The 15,144-nt window shown below is 43.0% G+C and overlaps 1 protein-coding gene across 6 annotated transcripts in view; it reads right to left on the bottom strand.

The window, feature by feature from the left end:
• The window catches only part of CCSER2 (coiled-coil serine rich protein 2), a 164,357-nt gene extending 154,200 nt beyond the window's left edge, over positions 1–10,157 (bottom strand). For all 6 annotated transcript variants that reach the window (XM_066349889.1, XM_066349890.1, XM_066349894.1 and 3 more), the window contains exon 1: positions 9,904–10,157. The gene's annotated coding sequence lies outside the window, so the exon portion shown is untranslated. The remainder of the gene's footprint in view (positions 1–9,903) is intronic.
• Between the last annotated feature and the right edge of the window lie 4,987 nt (positions 10,158–15,144).

The following is a 15,144-nucleotide window of genomic DNA, read 5'->3' as shown; positions in this document are numbered from 1 at the left end:
CCAAGTTAGAGGGAGGGGATGTTCTTGAACATATGCTCCCAATTAGCCACTGTCTTCATTTGAAAGAAATAGCTTAATACATAAGGACATATATATAACGATAGACCTTGGACACAGAGATTAGGATAAAAGTAATTTCACTTATTTTTCAAAAAAAAATGTTTCCTTTAATTTTTTTCTCTCTCTCCAATCATTCCATCAGCTATAAGTACTCTCTATTTATATAAACAGTCTAGAAAAGCACCCATCTTAAAAGAAAGTTCCGGCCCTGGCCGGTAGCTTAGTGGATAGAGCATTGGCCCAGTGTATGGACATCCCGGGTTCAGTTCCTGGTCAGGGCAAACAGAAGAAGCAACCATCTGCTTCTCCCTACCTCCCCCTTCTCTCCCTCTTCCTCTCCCACAGCCAGTGGCTTGACCAGTTTGAGCATGGCCCCAGGCATTGAGGATAGCTACTGGGGGCACATCAGCCTCAGGTGCTAAAAACAGCTCAGTACTAAAGCATCAGGTTGGGCTTGTCTGGTGGATCCTGGTCAGGGCACATGCTCCTGCACTTCCTCACTATCTCCTCTCCGCTCATCTAAAAAAAACAAAAACACACACACAGCCTGACCTGTGGTGGCGCAGTGGAATAAAGCGTTGACCTGGGACGCTGAGGTTGCCTGTTCGATACCCTGGGCTTGCCTGGGTAAGCATCAACATATGGGAGTTGATGCTTCCTGCTCCTCCCCTCCCCCCCCCCTCTCTCTCCTCTCTGAAAATTGAATAAAATCTTTAAAAAAAACAAAACACACACACAAAAAAATAAAAACACCCCCCAACACACACACAAAAAACCTTGATTCTACATCCCCTCCAGCTATCATACTATTTTTCTCAGTTCAGTTTATAGCAAACCCTTGGAACGAACTGGCTGCCTCCAATTCCTCCCCTAGAGTTCTCTCTTAAAGCACCCCTTGAATCAAGTTTCATCTCTAGCACTCCACCACAACCTGTTAAGGTTTCCAATGATTTTCACATTGTTAAATCTAACAGTCCTGTCTTAGTCCTTAACCTAACAGCATCTGACACAGCTGAGCACTCCCCCTCTCCTTCTAAAATGTCTCACTTGGCTTCAGGGGTACCATGCACTATTAATTCTCCTCCTCAGTCATTGGTGTGCTTCTGTTTCCTTTGCTAACTCCTACTCTAACTCTCCCCTCTCTCTGACCCTCTGTCCCTCTTTCTCTTTCTGTAAACAGTTCAGGATCCCAAGGCAAATTCTTAGGACTTCTTCTCTAACAACACTCACTCCTAAATTATCTTATGCAGTTCCTGTATCTCTCTGCCAACTCTGAAAATTTATCTCTAGCCCAGACCTCTGACCTAAACTGCAGACTCATTACACCCAGGTGTTTAGACAGTATCTCTACTTGGACTGCTACTGTAACATGTCCAAAAGTGAACTCATTATTTCCCCCTATAAAACCTGCTTATCCCTCAGCTTCCCCATCAATTAAATAGCAGCTCCATTCTTCCAGTTGTTCAAGGCCAAAATCCACATCACATATCTAATCCACCATCAAAATCTGTTGGCTCTACAGTCACAACATATACAGAAGGTGAGCACTTCTCCCAATCCCTGCCTCAAATTACCATCATTTCCCATCCAGAATTACTGCAGGAACCTACTGAAGGATCCCCTTATGCCCTGCCTCTAACTTTCTCTACAGAGCAGTTGAGAGATCCATTTAAAACAAGTCAAAACCCTTCAATGGCTTCCCACCTTCACGGTAAAAGTCAAAGTCTTACTTGCTGACAAGGCCATGTATAATCTATTATGCACTGTATGGCCAGTAGCCACAGCCACCTGGCCCGGGCAGGTTCGCATTAGATTTGGACAGACGGTAATGAAACAATGGAGCCAAGGACTGGTGGGCCATTAGCTTTAAACCTAGCTTGCACCCAGCCAGCCGGCAAGAAATACACACAGTGTGAAAACACTTCCTTTTCCATTCAGGGCTCCCAAAGCCACTGACTTATCCAAGTTTCTTAGAATCAAAGGTTTCTAGCTCACCAGCCTTATTCACCTCTGTTCCCCATGTCCTTCTCTCTGCACAAACTGGCTTCTCCCTCAGCACTCCGCCATCTTGGCTGCCTCTCCTCTCTTCCACGTGGCCTTTCTCTGCTCTCCTTTCTCTGCTCTCTCCTCTAATGCTAATCTCAGGAACCAAGGGAAAGCAAGCTCCGGGTCTGCCCCACTTTATAGTGTAGAAATCAAAACCTTTAATCCAATATACAAACAAGGAAGTCTCTGAAACAAAGTCACTTATCTGAGGCATAATAGGATTCCTCATAAGAGTGCATAGTCAAGGGTGTGGGGAAAAGCTTAGTCTTAAAACTAAGCCTTAGGCTATAACAACCCAGCCTGCTAACAGCCTGTCTCCCACACCCAATGCAAACTATAAACGAGCAACCATATATATCATATTTACAAACTTATTTGACCAACATGCACCCCACCACCACCTCATCTTGTACCAATCATTCCCCTCAATGCCTCCACTGAGCTACTTGCCACTCCTCAAACAGGACAAGCATGCTTCAGCCACAGGACATTTGCACTCCTGTTCCATCTTCCTCAAATATTCTCTCCCCTAAATCGGCTCAGATTAGATCACAATATAACTTCTTCCACATATCTGCTGCGATGCCATTCATCACTAAGCTTCCTTAACCACCTATAGGAAACAGCATCCCCCTCACATGCTCTTCTGTTTTGTGTCCTCCACAACACTCAAATAGCAGACATATTATATATAGACGAGTCTACTTCTCTATATTGTCACTAGAATATAAGTTTCACAGGGCAGAAAATGTGTTTTCTTCCTGTCTACTATTAGCAAGTGCTGTACTATTAGCTGAAGCCAATAATAAGGGTTGACAAGTTCAACCGATCCTAAAATGAAGAAAATAAACTTGAAATAAAATTTTAAAATAATAATATAAATATGAAAAAATGGCTATCCCTGCCTTCCCACTTTCTCTAAAGAAATACCACCTGGATATGTTTCCTGTAAGCTGGACTACCAACTCAGACCAAAATATCACCAGACCCATTCTACACACCTAAATAGCTGTTATGAATAGGTCCCGCCTTTCCAAGCTATGACCTTCAGAGAAAATTGTAACTCCTAACCCTAACACTGGCTGCCAGGACATAATGGTCACAGAAAACTCTCAGATTTCCCCCAAAGCACTCAGGCTGCAACCAAAGATGATCCAGCTATATTTAAACTAATTTACTGATCAACATGGAAAAGTAAGGAAGTAAAACTGTGGTCCCCAACCCCCGGGCCACGGACCGCACTGGTCCGTGGGCCATTTGGTACCGGTCCGCAGAGAAAGAATAACTTACATTATTTCCGTTTTATTTATATTTAAGTCTGAACGATGTTTTATTTTTTTAAAATGACCAGATTCCTCTGTTACATCTGTCTAAGACTCACTCTTGACACTTGTCTCGGTCACATGATACCTTTATCCGTCCCACCCTAAAGGCCGGTCCGTGAAAATATTTTCTGACATTAAACCGGTCCGTGGCCCAAAAAAGGTTGGGGACCACTGAAGTAAAATAAAACATGTCAGCTTTCATGGACCCAGCCTTTAAGAAGCCTCTGCCATCCCAATGGCTCCAAATCTCAAAATAACCAATTAGAAGCCTTGAAAGTCAGAGAAAGAACTATGAGGTCATTCAAAAGCAATCAACTCAGCAGGGAAGAGCTCAAAACTCAGTTACACCTAACATACTCTGATTGGTCAATTCAGTTAAAAAAGAAAGGAGAGTTCTGATTGGATGCTCTCATTAGGCTGAGTCAAACTCCAGCATCAGTACCTTCAGCAAGCAGATGTTAGAAGCTAAAAGAGGCAGGAGACAACAGGATACACTGAGAAAGGTATGGGGGGGGGGGGGGGGGGGGGGGCTAGGCAGGGCAAGGGTGGGCAGTGAGTCTGTAACAAAGGAAGACAGCTTAGCTCTATACAAACACAGGCCATCAGCATATCCCATTAGGGCAAACTAACCAGAGAACTGTTTGTAGCCTGAGGTGGCATTCTGTGTTTACTTCTTCTCTGCTACTACTTCCTGCTCTTTAACACTCCTTCCCTGATCTGACACTGATGGCTCTCCAGCAACCTCCCTGAGAGCCTTCACTTTCTATAGCTCCTCCTGCTCCATCCATTGAGCCTGGTGATCCGGTGCTTCCCACAGGCACTTCAGTGTCTTAACCTCTTCCTGTATTAGCTCATGCCTTCTACTCAGTCCTGTCCTTGACAAGCTCATAATCTATTGGGGGAGGTAGACATGTCACTAGATTAGGGACAATACACCATAGTGCTATGAAAGAAATATAACAAAGTACAAAGTGCTGTGAGTGCACATTCATCCATCATTATCCCATCTGCTATCTTCCAAATCAACACTCAAGTTTCCCATTCTCTCTTAAGTCAGTACTAAGTTCTACATCTTCCCATAATGTCCTCTGATCTCCAATCCACCCTGCTGTTCAGGCTTTCTTTCTCGTGACCTATTTCAACTACTTTCTATCAGAAACATAATTCAAGATAAATCCACACTGTTGCATCAGCCATCACCCTAAAATACATAACATACCATATCATCTTCTTACTTTGAAATATTAATATTGTTCCAATGCCTAAGAGATAAAGTTCAAATCCATATCACAAAAAATAAGATAATATATTTTTCACATCGAGCCTTTCAAAAGTAGGAAGACGAAGTTCCAGCTCAACTGTGGGTCACTTTTCCCCGCTAAGTTTTCCCATTTGCAAAATGAGGATACAAAAAAAACCTACCTCTCTTGGGGCTGTCATGATAAATAAGAAACTCCATGCCAAACACCAGCATAGTACCGAGCACTCAATCTATGTAAACTATTACCCAGGGATGGCTCACTACCTAAAATGTCTCACTCCCCAAAACAAGCAGATAACCAAGGTCTTACTTTCATATATCTTAGAATGATTAATGTAAGAGTTAAATCACAAATGGCCTTCTGGTTAATCCTGAACCACAAAAACTTCAAATAACCAAAATATTGCTCTCACAAAAATTATGGTTTTCTAAATTTACTAATTAAAAAAAAAAGTATCCATTTATTTAAAAAATAACTAGGTAAGTCCTGGCCAGAGTTTGATTGGTTGGAGAATCATCCCAGAGTGTGGAGGTTGCCAGTTCGATTCCCCAGTCAGGACACATACAGGAGCAGCTTGATGTTCCTGTCTCTCTCTCTCTCTCTCTCTCTCTCTCTCTCCCCCTGCCTCTTTTTTTAAAAATTAATTAATTAAAAAGAAATTAATAAAAAATAACTAGATTAGTTTGTTTTGTTTCCTATTCAAGTTCAGGAAGGAAAATAAGCAATACCTTACCAATGGAAACTCACTTAGATATTTAAAAATGTGATTCTCAATAGTATAAAATCCACATGAATTAAATCCAATCTCAATTGCAATATAATTTCTTAAAGATATATACATATAAAACAAATTCTAGAAACTTAAGAAAATAAGAGTACATCAGATAATGAACATTCAGACCTCCTAAAAGATGAATGAAATCACAAAATTTTGTTTAAAAGTCAGTGATTTTAATAATTTTAAAAACTGCAATGCCTACAACAATAAACAACAAAAACAAATCATAAACATTTTCCAAGAGATTACTGTATTTATGATAAGTGCAAATGAAAATTAGTAAGAAGACCCTAGTAAATTTATGGAAAGGGCAATTACAACAAAGGAGAAACTAAAACTAGGAAAATGCTGCATTTACTTCTCTATTGTAGACAGTATGTTAGACAGCAGGTACCCTTACACCCATTTTTTAAAAAAAAAACTTTTAAAAAACAAAAACCTATGAAAGTATGATAAAACTGTCAACCAAACTGCAGGAGGCAGTGAAAATCAATACATCCTTTCAGAAGTCAATCTGGAAGTGACAAAAACCTCCCTACCCTCGACCTTGTAATCCTAGAACTTTAGCCTAAAGAAAGCAAAACAAAGGACAGCTATGTATTAACTGCATCACTTGCAAAACAGAAGAAAACTTAGATGTCCTATTACTAATAATAAGCAAATCAACTCATAATATAGAATAAGTTAAGTGTGCAAAAAGAAGACATTAACTATGGAAGAAAATATTAAACATTACATTTATGCTTTGATTAGCATATAAAATCAGGTATATATGGTAAGAAATAACTAAGAAGAAAAATTAAAAGTTTGACTTTTTTTAAATTTCTTTGACCATTAAGTTGTTTGTAAAATAAAAGGCCTGTTATGAGGGTGTTATATTGAGTGGGACACACTGGAATCCATGTTAACACAATAAATTTACAAATTTAATTTAAAAAAAAAAGACTACATAGGGAAAAAAAAGTTCTGTTAGAATTTATCAGACCCACCACAGTAAGAACACATTTTAAAACAAACTTTTCAGGAGCATAAAACCACAATTAACAATTTTTTTCCCAAAAATACTTATCACACAGAGTAATCAGATAGGCTCTTCTGCATACAGAGAGCAGCCATACAAGTAATTTCAGCCATGCCATTAGCCAGCTGGAACCCTGTCATATTAAAATCTCATTTTACCATCAAAACGCAACTGTATGTGGGCTCTCCATATGGTGAGCAGAATCCACTTATTATGGAGCATTTGGAGAAAGGACCCCAAGCACTGAGGTTAAAAACTATGTGACCAATTATAATCGTGAAGCTTCAGTGTCTCCTATATCCCCAAATGAATTACTATATTTCTTAGCTACTCAAAGGTTAAACATTCAAGAAGGGGGACATTGCAAGCTGCTTTGCTCTCCCTCTGATAATTGGTAACTTCTTCATTTTCTCCCAAAAGCATCATGGAGTAAAGAAAAATACACAAGCATGAGGTCAGGAATGTGGGATACAGGTAACCCTAAGTAACCTCAAGCAACTTGCCCTTTGGGGCTTTAGTTGTTTAATGGGTAAAATTTTAAAAGATGAACCAAATAATCTGTTAATTCTTTCAAGTTCAATGTTCTATTAATTTAATAGAACTAAACCCACCCCACTACAAAACCCCCACTGAGACTCTAAAACAATTATTAAGACTTAGAATTGGCCCTGGCGGGTTGGCTCAGCGGTAGAGCGTCAGCCTGGCGTGCGGGGAACCCGGGTTCGATTCCCGGCCAGGGCACATAGGAGAAGCGCCCAATTGCTTCTCCACACCCCCCTTCCTTCCTCTCTGTCTCTCTCTTCCCCTCCCGCAGCCAAGGCTCCGTTGGAGCAAAGATGGCAAAGGTAAAATACACAGATCGTCAAAAGCCTGAATTGTATCCCAGCTCTGTCTGACCCCTTCTACTACCTGCATGACTTGGAGCAAATTACTTTGCCTCAAAGTCCTAAAATGAAAGAAGCAGCATTCCCTACTGATCATGCATGCCCTTTTATTCTTGCAACATAAACCACACTGGTTTCTTCTGTCATTTATTGGGGTTTTCTTCCTAAGGAGCAACAATAATTTTGACTTCTTGGAAATCTAAAAGTACATTGTGTTTTCATCTTTTCTAAGTTTTCTGATACTGAGAGAAGTAGTTAATGCATTTTGTCTATCTTAAAGCTATATTCAAGATTGAGAGCATTCCTCAAAAATGTATTCAGCAAACAGTTTCTGAGCACCTGTGCCACACAACAGTATGTGGCCAGAGTTGCAAAGGTCCCTTTCCTTAAGAAGCCTGAAAGTCTGGTGGAAATAAACAAATCATTAACTACCCACTGACAAATGCTAACTAACTGCATAATGTACAACATACTATAGGATCAGTCAAGACAAGTGGGACAAGATGTCCGGACAAGATTCAGAGGTTAGTTAGGTCTTGAAAAGCAAGTTGTTTACTAGGTAGAGAAGAATTCTCCACAAAGAACACAGTGTAAAACCACAAAGAAAGATGTTATAGTCTCTGTATGAAGAGGGCAGGCCAAATGGTCGAAGCTGAAGTCAGAAACATGCGTGAAGTACCAGAATTGGGAAGGGCTTTGACTTTTATCACATAAAGATTACAGAGTCACTGATGGACTTTTCAACATGGAATCAAAGTCTCCTTCTTCCACCAGATAGTCTAAGGAGATGAGTCAAGGCAACAAACAAAATGCAGGTCTGCACGTACAGAAAGAGAGAATAAATTGTGTTTATTGGAACAGAGAGTTCATGCTCTCAGAATGGCTTCTCGCAGTTTCTTACTATGGCGTTGTAATAAAATACATTAGTAAAATTACAGCTAGAAGATTTAAGAGAGTATGTTTTTTTCATCTAATTAATTGGAGTCCATTTTGTTGAGAACACTCAAAAACAACCAAATAAGAAAATAATAAAGCCCTGGCCAGTTGGCTCAGTGGTAGAGCATCGGCCTGGCGTGCAGGAGTCCCAGGTTTGATTCGCAGCCAGGGCACACAGGAGAAGCGCCCATCTGCTTCTCCACCCCTCCCCCTCTCCTTCCTCTCTGTCTCTCCTCTCCTCCTGCAGCCAAGGCTCCATTGGAGCAAAGTTAGCCCGGGCGCTGGGGATGGCTCCATGGCCTCTGCCTCAGGCACTAGAATGGCTCTGGACGCAACAGAGCGACGCCCCAGATGGGCAGAGCATCGCCCCCCGGTGGGCATGCCAGGTGGATCCCAGTCGGGCACATGAGGAGTCTGTTTGCCTCCCGCTGCTTCTCACTTCAGAAAAATACAAAAAAAAAAAATTTAAATAATATAATAAAAATCTATGTAATTACTTAAAGAGAGGCAAGCAGTAATGACATCCCAGAAAACTGACTTCAGGTAAAACGTTCAGAAATGTTCACAGCTTTATCACACATTGATTTCAGATAAGATGTATTTTGTGCCTACCTTTTGCAACACCAGAGGATTTTAAATTCCTTTGGTTAAAGAAGAGCTGTTACCACTAAACTTTTTAAACTAGTCTAGGACTATTTTTTTGTTTTGTTTTTAATAGCAAAAATAATGCTATGGAGAAAGGAATATTGTTTATGAACAACTATTTGGAGAAGCCTAAAACTCAATCTGCCTCACGAATGGGAGAGAGACTCCCCCCCCCCCACGTGCCAATCTGGAGCCACCGAAGAGTCCGTGCATCGGTCATTCCCACCCTTGTGAGGCCTGGCCTTGGACAAGCAAGCCTAACTGGCTGGGTTACAAGCCTACAAAGATGAATTTGCAGTTATTGAAATTCAAACTCAATCAAGACACCGACGACGACCTGAAAGGAGTCATTCCTCCTTTTACTTTGACCAAAAAAATAAAAAATAAAAAAGCAGGAGCATAAAATACATAGGTGTGCTACAAAAACAGCAGATGTGTAAACAGGAGAGAGGAAGCACATGAATCTGTGAGAACGGTGTGGCCCACCAAAGTTTCATCTGAGGACGTGTTGAGGACGTGTTTAGGGTGTTGTCTTTATCGCGGTCCAGAAATAAGCCCCCTCCCCGCCAATAAATAACAACAGTCTTCAGGGCGCCCCAGTACTTTCTCCGGTCAACGCACACAGAATCCTGTGTCTGCAATCACCGGGCATCTCGGCCTCGTCCCGGCTTCTCCCGAGAGGAAGGCGGCAGCCCCGCGGCCGCGGACGCCGCACCGCTGTCACAGCCGCTGGGCAGAGCTGGGGCGGCGGCATCCGGCTTCACTCCTGTGCTGCCTCCGGAGGCTCACCGGCATCTCAGCGGGTCACCCCGGAGGGCAGCGGCCGAAGGGCACCGCCGCCTCACCCAGGCGCCCGGGCCTGAGCCCCGGACCGCGCCCCCTGCCCGAGCTGCCGCAAACGCTCGCGCAGCCCCGACCCCGGAGCCCGCTCCGACCCCGGTCCTACCAGGCGGATGTGCTCTGCCTCCTCGGCCGCGGCTCGGCTGCGGTTTGCCCAGCGATCTACCGGCCCAAGGACCGCAGGGGAGGCGAAGGGCCGTCTGTCACATCCCCACCGGCCTCGCCGCCGGACCCGCAGCAGCCAGCATCGCGTCAGTGGCCTGATGGAGCGCCGGACTCCGAAGCCACCGCGGCCCTTCCCTCGGCCCGCGCCCGCCCGGACGCCGCCTGCCACGGCCCGGGCACGGCGCGCGCGCAGCTCCGCCCCAGGACGCCCGTGCGCAGGCGCGAACCCCGCGGGCTGGCTCCTCCGCCTTCGGACCCGCCCCCGCCGCCTGACTCCAGCTCGGCCCACCTCTGTCCCCGCCCCCGCCCAATCGCCAGTCTTCCCAAGGCTCGGTCCGCACGCCGGGATCCGCCCCCCTCCTCTGATCTTGCTTCTCTGCCCCCTTACTCACGTCTTAGCTTCACCTCAGCTATGACATCAGCCCAGCGATGACTCCAGTGCTAATCTGCTGTGTGGCCTGACATGTCAACTCCACTTCCTGACCCAGGGAAGTTAGAAGTAGTCTCCTAGCGTTGGAACTGACATGTGCTCCCCTCCCACCTATTGATATAGACACCTCCAGCATTTTGTGTTTGCAAATACACCCCTGTTCCCTGCCTTCCAGTGTTCTGGCATGTGTCTGAACCATACACCTTGCCTACCACATCAGAATATGAGTTGAGATATTTCTGAGTTGAGATCTTGCTGAAATGAGGGAAGGAACAAGCACCCCCAAGTGCCAAGACTTGGAGGAACTTCATGGCACTATCAATCCTTTTGCCAAGAACCAGGCCCTCCATCCCTTTGGGGGTTCTTTAACCTAAAGGAGGACTCCTCCTCTTTTCAATTGATGGCTAGGCCTGCTTTGAATACCCTTTCCCTAGAGGCCACCAGAGTCTGGCTGAGTAGGATGCTGAGGTCCCGGGGTTTTTTTACAGAGACAGAGAGAGAGTCAGAGAGAGGGATAGATAGGGACAGACAGACAGGAACGGAGAGAGCTGTGAAGCATCAATCATCAGTTTTTCGTTGAGACACCTTAGTTGTTCATTGAATGCTTTCTCATATGTGCCTTGATGGGGTGGTGGGGGTCTACAGCAGACCAAGTAATCCCTTGCTGGAGCCAGCAACCTTGGGTCCAACTGGTGAGCTTTGCTCAAACCAGATGAGACTGTGCTCAAGCTAGTGACCTCAGGGTCTCGAACCTGGGTCTTCTGCTGCGCCATCGCCTGGTCAGGCGAGGTCCCGGGTTTAAACCCAAGGTCACCAGCTTGAGCGCAGATTCATCAGCTTGAGCCCAAGGTCACTGACTTCAGCAAGGGGATCACTGGTTTGACTGGAGGCCCCCAGCCAAGGCACATATAAGAAGCAATCAATGGGGCCACCTGTGGTGGCACAGTGGATAAAGCATCAACCTGGAAACGCTGAGGTTGCCTGTTCAAAACCCTGAGCTTGCCTGGTCAAGGCAGGCACATATGGGAGTTGATGCTACCTGCTCCTCCCCCCTTCTCTCTCTCTCTCTCCCCTCTCTATAATGAATAAATAAAGTCTTTTTTTAAAAAAAGAAGCAATCAATGAACAACTTAAGTGCAGCAACTATATATATATATATATATATATATATATATATATATAATCATGGCCAAATTGGTTAGAGCATCTTCCCATATGCCAAGGTTTCAGGTTCCCATCCTCAGGGTACATACAAGAATCAACCAATGAATGCAGAAATAAATGGAGCAACAAATTGATATCTCTCTCTCTCTCTTCCCTCTCTCTCTCTCTCAAATCAATAAATAAAAATTTTTTTAAAAGCCTATCCCTTAAGATGTATTTACATAAGCTTTGGGGTTTGTACCATCAGCTAAATTAAAAGATGGTGTAAAAAATGACTCTCTATATGGGAGTCTATGGGAATTGGGGAAGATGCTACATATTCAACAGTCTCCATATGACAAGTGTGGAGAGGAATCTCTCAACTCCTGATATCAGGAAGAGCTATGCTTCTCCATACTGCTAGGTTGTTATCTTATGATTCTGTGAATACTTGAGGTGATTATGTTTTCTATGGAAGCTCTTAAGTACCAAGCCACCTTTTCCTCTTTCCCTTTCTCCTCTACAAATGTTACTGGGTGCTTGCTGTGTAATAATAGTTCCCAGATTTATATCATTTTCTTTCCTTTTTATTTTTTAGAAAAAAAGGTAATTTTTTAAAGATTTTATTTATTGATTTTAGAGAAGAGAGACAAAGGGGAAGGGGGAGGAGCAGGAAGCATCAACTCATATAGCAGTTGTTTCTCACATGTGCCTTGATTAGGCAAGCCTGGGGTTTTAAAACCAGTGGCCTCGGTATTCCAAATTGACACTCTATCCACTGTGCCACCACAGGTCAGGCTAATTTTCTTTATTGCGATTTTCTCTTTGTCTTAATTTTCTCATCTCCTTGTTTGTTATATAACATTAATTCTATCAGCTGTGTCAATTTATACATTGAGAAAAATAAATACAAATATATACTACTAGAAGTCTGACCTCTGAGGGTCTAAAGACTGCTTTTAACTGAGGTTAAAGATAAAAGTGCAAACCAAGCTGAGCAGGGCTCCACAAATTTTAGTATGTATCAGAGTCTCCCATGGAGCTTAGTAAAACCCAGACTACTGGGTGTCACCCTGAGTTTCTGATTCAGCAGGCCTGGGTGGCACTCAAAAATTTATTTATTTTATTTTTTGTTTGTTTGTTTGTTTGAGGGAGGGAAGGAAAGTTTAGTTTTCTGTTTGTTTGTTTTTTTTATTTTAGTGAGAGAGGAAGGGAGGGAGAAAAGAGAGACATGAACATTGATCTGTTCCTGTATGTGTTTGACCACAGATCAAACTGGTAACCTCTGTACTTTGGGTTGATGCTCTAAGTCTAACCAACCAAGCTATCACACCAGGGCAAGCCTGGGGTTTTGGCTTTATGACCTCAGCACATGCCTCATCCACTGAGCTACTACACGTCAGGCTCTCTGCCCTCTCTACTGTTGGGCATTTGTCAGCATATGCCTCACCCACTGAGCTACTACACGTCAGGCTCTCTGCCCTCTCTACTGTTGGGTATTTGTCAGCATATGCCTCACCCACTGAGCTACTACACGTCAGGCTCTCTGACCTTTCTACTGTTGGGTATTTGTGCTTTCTTTCCTATTAAAGTTTAAGTTAGCTAATGTTTTATATATTTTGTTGTGTTTTTTAAATAACCATCTTTTTTATTTTCTGCATATATGGCCAGTGGCCGCCGCCATCGTGGCCATGCAGGTTCACATTGGATTTAGGCAGATGGTAAAGAAATAGTGGAGCCAAAAATGGTGGATCAGTCCACTTATTAAAGTCTCGCACTGGCGGACAAGCAAACACACAGGGAAGACTGCTTCCCTCTCATTCAGAGCTCTAAAAGCCCTGACACATTCTCCAGTTCACAACCAGGAGAATCTTCTACGGTTTCTCCTAGAATCAAAGGCCCCACCAGTCTTAGTGGAGCTTGCAAAAGCTCCTCAGCTCTGGTTCCCCATCTGCACATCTTCTCCCTTCTCTGCCAACATGGCTTCTTCTTCAGCACTCTGCATTCTCTCTGCTCTCCCTGCAAAACTACCTGGGCCGACAAGGACCCCTCCTCCAGCAAACATTAGCAAAACAATGGTCCCTCTCAAGCAGGAATGCAATCCACAATTTGCAATCAACTGCCATGCTCTGAGTGCAAGCACACACAGTGGCTACCCAGTGCCATTTTATAACAATAAAAATGAGCAAACTCAAAAAATACAAATTTTATGAACTCATTTGCCCAACATTGCACTACTTTTTTCTGTTTTCCAAATCATTGTTTATAATTTTATCTTTATTAATTTCTTTCTTCTGCTTTCTCTTGGTTTACTTTTCCTTTTTCCTAGCTTTCTATTTTGGATGTTAAATTCATTTATATTTGGGTCTTTATTTTTATTGTACCACGTACTTAAAGCTGTAAGGTTTCTTGTGACAACTGTTTTAGTGGCATTATTGGAATTCTATGTCATGTTTTAATTATATTTACATTCAAAAAATTTTGCAATTTTATTTTTATTTTCCTTATACTCCAAGAGACTTTCAGTTGAGTGTTTTTAAATTATCAGGAAATTTTAGACTTAAAAAGTTTTTGTCATTAATATCTAGTTTTATTGCATTATGATCAGAAAATGTTATTTGTATATTTCTGTTCTTTGGAATTTATCAAGGCTTTTCTTGGTGTTCATTAGACAAATATTTGCTCAAATTCCATGGATGTTCCATGTGCATTTGACAAAAAGGTACATTCTTTTTTATATAGGTACAAAATTTAAGATCACTTTATAAGATCTGTTAGTTCCCCATTCCCTCTAAACACTGAACAGAAAACAAGACACTAGAGCAGTGATCCTCAACCTTTTTTGGGCCACGGACCAGTTTAATGTCAGAAAATATTTTCATGGACCAGCTTTTAGGGTGGGACGGATAAATGTATCACATGACCGAGACAAGTGTCAAGAGTGAGTCTTAGACAGATGTAACAGAGGGAATCTGGTCATTTTTAAAAAATAAAACATCATTCAGCCACTGAAGGCTGAAGGTGCCCAGGGCCATCGGCCACATCTATGACACTGTGGACGAGCCTAGGGTATTTCTTCCAAGAAGCAGGTAAACTGATCTCATTCGCACAAGGGCCACTTAACTATGTTCTGCCTGAATAGTCAGGTTTTTTATTCTTCCCTCGAAGATCTCTGTTGTGGGTGTTGATAGCCCTATTTTCTGCTGCTTTGCTTAATATATAGTGTTTCCTTTATCCCTCCTACCTCAATGACCCACTCATATTTCAGGCTGGGACCTACTCCTAATTTAGAGCTCTCTTTCCTCCTTTTGCCAACTTGTATTATGAATTTACCTTTGCCACCCAGCTTAGTGTATCCCAAGGTTCTCTTTACCAGGCCACAGTCGCAGAGCTCCAGGGAAAAGCAACCTGGTCTCAACTCTCCAGGCAGAGGAGAACAGAAGCTCCATATCCACGCATGCTGCAAATGGAATTTTCCAGTCTACCTGAATCATTACCAGCTAGAAGCAGCGGTCATTGGGACTTGGACATGAGCTGCAAAGTATAGAAGGGTGACAACAATTCCAGTGCCATGCGGACTTTTCCTGTGGGGAAATTTCCTGGACTCCT

Source organism: Saccopteryx leptura, chromosome 9 (assembly GCF_036850995.1).
Source record: "Saccopteryx leptura isolate mSacLep1 chromosome 9, mSacLep1_pri_phased_curated, whole genome shotgun sequence".
NCBI lineage: Eukaryota > Metazoa > Chordata > Mammalia > Chiroptera > Emballonuridae > Saccopteryx > Saccopteryx leptura.
The sequence above is the reverse complement of the archived record's forward strand: the minus strand, read 5'-3'. Positions and strand labels throughout refer to the sequence as shown.